The sequence below is a fragment of the Triturus cristatus genome, chromosome 4_1 (genome assembly GCF_964204655.1).
Source record: "Triturus cristatus chromosome 4_1, aTriCri1.1, whole genome shotgun sequence".
Classification (NCBI taxonomy): domain Eukaryota; kingdom Metazoa; phylum Chordata; class Amphibia; order Caudata; family Salamandridae; genus Triturus; species Triturus cristatus.
Genome location: NC_140585.1, coordinates 370,471,082 through 370,479,479, shown reverse-complemented (window position 1 = coordinate 370,479,479; position 8,398 = coordinate 370,471,082). Strand labels below are relative to the sequence as shown.

General features: G+C 39.9%; 1 long non-coding RNA gene across 1 annotated transcript in view; it reads right to left on the bottom strand.

Annotated features, from left to right (window-relative positions):
• Nucleotides 1-904: 904 nt before the first annotated feature.
• Nucleotides 905-8,398, bottom strand: part of LOC146854967 (uncharacterized) — a 30,881-nt gene continuing 23,387 nt past the window's right edge. Inside the window, exon 4 of the long non-coding RNA XR_014981259.1 lies at nucleotides 905-1,698. This is a non-coding gene — a long non-coding RNA (uncharacterized LOC146854967). The remainder of the gene's footprint in view (nucleotides 1,699-8,398) is intronic.

Below are 8,398 nucleotides of genomic sequence, written 5' to 3'. Positions count from 1 at the left end.
GGATCAGAATGATCCTTTCCCTCTTTAGGAATAACCACTATTGTTGACTCAGATGCTGAACCTGACACATTGCCCTGGAAAACAAAATGGTCTAACTTATTTTTAAAGGTGGGAGATGATTGAGGGGAAAAAAGACCTTATAAAAGGCGATGGGAAAGCCTTCCGCCCTGGTGCTTTTCCCATCTGCACAGATTTTACAGCTTTTATCATTTCCTCTGTGTCAAATGGTTGATTCAACCATGCCCTATCTGAATCAGAGACTGAGGTCATGGGAAGAATATTCAGAAATTCTGAACATTTGGATTTTTCGCATAGCCTGACAGTGGTAAACAGTTTACTATACAATTCCTTAAAGACAGAGTATCTCTTCAGTTTTGAAATTCTGTGAGCCATCACAAGCCATGATGTGAGAAATTTGGTTGCTCTGGTTATTAAATTTAAGAGTGGCAGCGAGTATTTTACCGGCTTTGTTACAAAACAAGAGTTGCTTCAATTTTTGGGCATGAACACTGAGATATGTACTTGCTCCAGCGGAAAGGGCAAATTTACATATTCTCCGTATGTCACAGTCTCATCACCATACTAACTCATCCATACACTCATTCATTGGTGGGGCCCATAACACCAAAACGCACTTGTCTCACACGAATCTGTACACGGGAGCTAAAGCGCTAGACATATGGGTACCTTATTACCTATCATGATTGAATTTCTTTACATTATATACATTATATACATCTGCACCTATGGAATCCTGACCTTAACATCAAGGCACTCCACTACTTGGTCGACGGGCCAATTAGTTGGACTGGTTGACAGTGATTTAGAACCAGCTAAAAAACAATTAAAGCCTAGGAAACATTTGATTAATTTTCAGTACTTAATTAAAAGAATCACAAACTCATTTCTTATCAACCCAAATTTGTTTATCTAATATTAATTAGCTCTGCATTAGCATTTAGGCACTACAAATCATAACATAATTTGTTTATTTCCAGAAGAAATCAAATCTTTGGAATATAAGCATAAATTTCAAAATGCATTATATTTACCAAATATCAAACGTTAGTGACCCTCCGATCACACAGAGGTAATGTTCAAAGTCTCTGCTACAATCTCCCGAAACCGTTCAACCCACAGCAATGATCAAATCATCAGATGGAATAACTTCTCGAAAAATCAAAGAAACCCAAGGTAAACCATGGAAATCTTCATCAGCTCCACATAGACCCAACGCCACGGAAGATCAGCCCAGTAAACCACCCCCCTAGGGCGGACGAGGGTTTTTATACTCTTTTCCCGCTTATTTCAGATCAATATGCAACAATTTAAGGGGTAGGAACTGTTCGGATTGGTCAGTCCAATTCAATTTGCAATTTCTTACATTTTTCACATGTCCCACGGGTTTCCGTGAGACTTGGCATAGCAAGGCATAAAATGTTTCCTGTATCCTTCGGTTCACAGGCGAAAGTCCCGAAGTACTAACAAGTCATTGTCCCCTTGGTAGTTCACACCGTTCATCACTTGGCAACCCTCCATGCTTCTATCCTTGACAAGAGACATGCAGGTACAGGAGCTGATGTCACTAGGAGATCTCAAGAGCCATCCGATTCTGCGCAGTAGTCATCGCGCTCACATGACGGCGGCTTTGTAGGGACTCCATCTTAGGTACCGCGGCCTAGCAGGCCCGAATGCCAACTTAAGCAAAAACAGACATAACCGTAATTAAAATATAGAAATGGAGATTCTAATGTTTAAACCCACACTAATCCCAATGTATATTAGTATTTTCCTATCTTATGGCAACATTTAAAGCAATAATACTCACCATTCTGCATTTCTGAAAGCACAAACCATCACAAAAGCAACATGAATCATGCAATTCTCTATTTCACCACAATCTAAAGTTAGTTTGCGTACCAGTTAATTAATTTAGTTGTTCTGCCATGCAATTAGCATTTTAGTCCCACGTGTATCTTGTGTTTATCAAGGTGTAAGGGTTGGTTAGTTGTCTCACTTCAAACTAATTAGAACGAGTTAATGCTTAGAATGATTATGTAATTAATTTCATGCAAATAGAAGAGGTATACAAAATTTTGTTTTACCTGCTCCATCATAATTTTACTGACAATTGTGTTATAAGAGTATTTCAAGTTTTTAATTTCATCTAGTAAGGATTTATCATTCAAGCGTCTGAATGACTCTTCTTTGGTCTTAATTTCGGATTCCAGTCTGTGAAGTGATTTCTTAATTTCACTGATTTTGGCAGCCATCTGTTATATAATGTGCCCCTAATAACACATTTAAAAGCATCCCATATAAATTACAGGGGACTGAACCAAATGCTCATTTTCTTCAAAAAGTGAGCTATTGCAAGCTGAAGATCTTCAATATCCTGTTGGTTATCAAGAACTTCTGTACTCAGGCACCAGATTTTGGCATTGTTTGTAACAGACACTGATCTAACAGTCATGGAAATTGCAGCATGGTCTGAGATAAGGATGGGATGGATTTTGACATTGGAAGTTTCTTTAAGAAGCGAATCATCCACCAAAAGATAATCTATGCGTAAAAAGCTCGAATAAGGAGGGGAGAAAAAGGTAAAATCATTACCTTTAGGATGGTGAAGTCTACAGACAACGAAAAGACGGAGTGAAGTGCAGAGACTGAGCATTTGTTTGTGAGCCTTAGATGTTCTGAAATTAAAGGCCGTGTAGTGATCTTAAATGGGATCCATCGGGAGATAAAAATCCCCAACAATAAATTTTGAACCTCTTGGAAAATCCCCTAGTTTTTGGCTAAGAGTATGCCAGAATAGTGGTTTTCTACATTTGGGGTATATACGTTCACGATATAAACATCTTGAAAGTCATTAATTAATCTAGTAAGTAGCCATATGCCATCGGCGTCATGTTCAGAGGCTACTGCAGTTAGTTTCGATTTCTTCAAAATTAGGGTAAGAACCCCATTCTTCTTCCTACAAGGTTCAGAACAAGGGACATCGGAGACCCAGCCTTCCCTCATTAGGAGGCCTGCTTTATAGCCAGTTTTGGTTTCCTGGAGTAGCACTGTATCCTCATACAAATCTTTACAACAGTCTAAAACTTTGGTTCTATTGACAGGGTGGTTCAGCCCCTTAGTGTTTAAAGAGACAACATTTAAAGATAACATTGGAATATTTTATGATATGCTCATAAGAAAACATGTATAGCAGGCGCACACAGAGTGTGAAAGAAGTTAAACAACCCATCCTGGGAACATCTGAGTAGCTCAAAGGGGAAAAAAGAAAGGGTAAAGAGAGAGAACCAGAGCCTTAGGGGCCCACACAAACTGTATAGAGATCCAAAACTGGGACGGAGCCCTATCCTACCAGGGGCTGTCTGTGAAAGACATGTAGCATGGGGGAGATCGTGATGGAACACGAGACGCAACGGCAGTACCCAGCATCACCAGCCGGGAGAATGCAACAGCAGAAGTAATCACAATATGAACTGTAAACGCCGAGTAAATGCAGCGCCGAGACACCCACTGGTATTTGTGCGCTTAATAAATTGCATAAATAAATAAACAATCAGGCGGTTCTAAATGTCAAGCTCTCCCAGTATTCTGTTAAATGTGTTGTGATCAATTAAAGTGTAGGAAGCGCAAGAGTTGGCAAGTACACTGACAATAACATGATCTGAGATAATATGTATCCCATGTAAGATTGTTCACGTGGCTGTAATCGTTAAAGGATTTTACTTGAACGCCCTTCTGATTTTTTCTTCCTTTCTTATTTTCTCTCCTGAGCTTATAACATGCATGTTCTTATTGTCAGGTTCTCTACAAACTTTAGCAAAACAACCCCTTTTGTTGCATTTTCCTCAGTTTTCTCCTGTTGAAGGGCATTTCAGGGTATTGGCCAGATGGTCGTTGCTCCCACACCTAAAACATTTAACTCTTTCAGTTAGTGATTATAATCTTTGCACCTTTATCTCACGTTTATTAACTATCATTGGATAGCTTCATTTTGCTGATACATTTCGCAGTGCTTGATAATTTTGCAATGTTGATGGCTTCATTAAGGTAAGGGTTACTGGCTAGTAACTTTTACTGGATTTTTGGGTTATTTGTACATCTAACCAATTGGTCTCCAATTCGAGGATCTATCAAAAGTCCAAAATCACATGTAACTGAGTAAAACTATGCAACTTGCTAATTTTGCTCTTTACTTTGTACTCTGCAGAAATGTGTAAGTCTTTCCAGAACTACATTAATTTTTCCCTTGAAATGACTCTGAAATATGCTTGAAATAGTCTGGTATACATCCTCCTCCTCTTATTCTTCTTTTCCATCTTAATCATTGGTATTAGATTATTGTATATTCTTGAATATTTTCCTGCCATGTATGCCCAAATTATGTAGCAATGTTATTTGTGATATGAGGAAAATTTGTGTCCTCCAATTACAATCAGATAAGAGATAAACATTTGTATTCAACGCTTCCATGATAAATCTGGCTCTCCACTGTTGAACAAAAAGAACAAGCAGATGTGTTAAGGAGTGATTAAAGACTACCAGAGGAAAAGTGACCAATAACAATTCAAAGTATGTTTAGCAAGGTAAGTAACGGTAAAGTGAGGTACAATATGCATGTAGAACTGCACCAGTCCCACTAGAATACAGCTAGTATACAAAATTCTGTAAGTAAAGAGCAAATCAGGATACACACGGTGCACAGAACTATGCACTGCACAAGAAAAGGGAGCCACAAATCCACTCAGTGTGCCACACAACCTTTCTATCTTGAATTGAAGAGGTGTACAAGATGTGTCCTTAAAACTGCTAACATATAGCAGCAGGCCCACACGTATGCTCAGCACACAGAGCAATCCTTGCTTAAATGCAGAATTAGCTTTTGCAAAGGAACCACAAGGACGCCACTGTCCACCTCCAAAGAAGAGCTGGAGTCCACAGAAAGGTGCCTGACGCTCCACAAGGAAGAAATTGCAGGACCAAATCAGTCTGACGGCTCAGCACGATGAGGGGGGGGGGGAGCGAGGGATAATATCACTGCGGTAGACACATGACTGCCCACAGCGCAGCATCCTACCCTCTTAGGATTAGGTAAGTCTTCAAACTGTAGTATTAAAAATCTGGAGTGTGTCCTCGGTCTCACCTGAAAGGTGTCTGACAGGTGAGATGCCAACATTCTAAATCAACTCTAGGGGCAATGTTCCAAAGTGACAGAAGAGATGGGGTGAAAAGAGAAATTAGGGAAAGGGAAGAATGGAGGAGAAAAGAAGATAAATACAACATTTTGTTTTTGCTAAAACTGCAAAACTGTATACTATACTTTGTGCAACATAAGAGGAGTCTATTATTGTAGGATCAATTTTGCAGTGTTCACTTCAACAGAATTTGCTGGGGTTTTTAAAACAATGTGACTATTTGTAAGTGAGCAATGGGTCGGACAGATTAGTATATGTGCTAGATTTTAAAAATGGATTGTTTTCTTCGGTTGTGATGGTGTTTGAGTGTTTGGCAATGCTCTCATTAATTAATTGCGTTGCAGCTATACAAAACAGACAGTTCCTTTATTTTCCCATATCTCTCATCGATCTGGTCTGCCGAATTATTTGTTGTTTGAGTCCTGCACTATTTCTTTATCTGTTGTAATGTTTTTTTTATTTTGTTTAATTTACTTTTTCAATCATTGCTTATTGATACATGGCTTGATTTCTTCTGTTGGTTTATTTATGAAGTTAGCTAGCTCGTTGTTATGTTATTGTTTGCAGCTGAAAACCTTGCCGTTCTAACGTGGGGAGTACTGAAACTTCGAGCTAACCATGTTCCCTCAATATCAGTGAGCAGGAAAGTTGAAATATACATTGGTGTTCTTTAGTTCTTATATTGTTTGTATCTGTAGTAGCTTTCATGTTTGTAAAAATGGACTGCTGTGTTATGGAAGTTTCGGGATCGACTTGTTGATTATTCATTTTCTCAAGAAGCAGTTGAAGTAAGTCAATAATGTCATCCCTTCAAGACAGATTGGAAATGGTAAACTCAAATCTATTTAACATTAGTTACATTTTCACTATCAGCTTGGAATTATTCTTTAGTGATTGGAGATCAGTTTTTAAACTTTCTAACAGAAAACCATGTTCAGAGAACAGTTGACATTGATTAACTGGTGTGTTTCGACATTTGCGTTAGCATGGCGCTGACAGTTCCCATAGCTTTTAGCACAGGATATGTGGGCGAGTGATTTCTTCAAATGCAAATGGTTGAGTAGACGTTTGACAGTAAACTCCAGTTGGTGGTAAAAGGAGGGTTTGTGCTGTGCCAATTCCTGAGATGCCCACTAGTTTTGTTAACAGTTCAGAGTCAGCCTATGAACTATCCAGGGATCGTGAGTTTGCATTCAATCTGTCTTTAGACTCTTCTAACTCATAAATGGAGGCACTGTTAGAGTTATCGCCCAGTGAAGTCTTATGGTGAGGAATACAACATTTTCTATCTATTGTAAAGGAAAGTATTCAATTCTATAAAGACACGGAGGCAAGGATTATGCTGTTTCTTCTTCGCTTTATTAACACAGCAGCCACAAGGAACATTAACATATCAATAAACTACCTTTTCCATGAACATTAGGGAAATTAGAAATAAAAAACATGAATCACAACAACCAAGCAAAAGGCAGTTCATATTAAATAGTCCTGTATCAATTCACAGTCTCCCTCTTTCTTTGTGTGGCAATCATCATGTCATCAAAGTCTCCTTTTCTTCAGTATCTGCAGAGGCAGAGTGTATGAATAGGAAAACCACCAAGCATCCTACACACTAATAAGTCCAATACTTACATCACACAATCTTTTAAGACCCAATCATAATGTATTGAACAATCCTGAACAATTACCACAGTGTAACCAGGAATTCATTACTCACTGGGAATGAAAACATCACACATCAGACTCACCGTAAAAAACCTATACTGGTCTCAGATCAGTGGGTGGGAATGATCTTGGCCTCTGTGTACTTAACATAATTGAAAACTTATCTTTACGATAGCTAGGAAAGTTTGTATTCTGTGTCAGGACCGGAAGCAAGGATTATGCTAGTTCAAAGCTTACTCACCACCAATGTAGCCATGTTGATTACCAGTTTAAAAAAAGTTCTTAAAGGTGGAATCCGAACATAAGTCTGTTGCATTAATAATATCATCCAAACGGACGCCCAGTCCAATGTTTCTAGAAGCCTTGGCACCTCTGGCAGAATGTGCACCAAAGAGGTGGGCATCAATGCCTGCTTCCTGCATTACCCATCTGACTGAACTGGCTATAGTTGGACAAGAAACTGCCTTGAAAGGTTTCCTGAGAGAAATAATGCGCTCTCTTTCCCCTGGGGGTCTCAATTCTTCTGTCTTTGCCTAATAGGCCTTAATGCATCTTACAACACAAAGTTTGGGAGTGTCTGGAAATGAGGGGCAAGAAATTGTACTGGTGTGTGTCTTTGTTCGCTTAGAGATGCGAAAACTGACCCCCCCTCTCTGGGGTGAAAACTTTACCTGTAATCTCCAGAGCCCAAACATCTGAAACTCTGCAACAGGAGACTAAACGTAAAAGCATGCCAACTTACCAAAGATCTCTTTACTTGAGAGATACTTATTACTTTGCCATGATGGGAAAAGGTTAAGCAATCTATTAACATCTCATAGAGACAAATACCTGGCTTCCGGAGGAACCACGAATAGAACGCTTATTAACAATTTCCACACCAGAGGGTATTCCCCCACAGTGAGACACTCAATGGGATCATGGCCGGCTGAAATTACTGGCCGAAAGAAGTTTAGTGACCTGTGAGCCATGTCTTTCGCTGCCATGTCAGACATGATATTTAACACCGGAACAACGTCGGAGCCCATGGGATCCATGACCCGTTGCATACACAAACCAAACCATTTGGACCAGGATAATTTCTAATGACATAATGTGGACAGCGCCTATGCCTTTGCAAGGAGAGCCTGAGCTTGTTCCGAAAGGCCTAGGACTTGCCATGGTCTCCGGTAATCTGTCACACAATAAGGTGGAGAGTCTGTTTCATCACTAGATTGTGGGGATTCCCTGACAGATCTCACAGGAGATCAGGATACAAGGGTAAAAGGATTAGAGAAACTCTAGAAAGTCCCAGGAGAAATGGATACCATGCTTGAGATTTCCTAAAGGGCGGTACCAGAACCAGGTCCACCTGTTGCCTCTACACCTGAGCCGACAGTCGAGCAATCACGGAGAACAGGGGAAATGCATACCCCTTCTCCAGACTCTACCCCTTAAGTGCTCGCTTCGGCCAACGGCCGTCGCAAGCACTACCTCTGTAGTGCTGCACATGTCTATTGGCCGACGGGGCCCCACCCACTGAT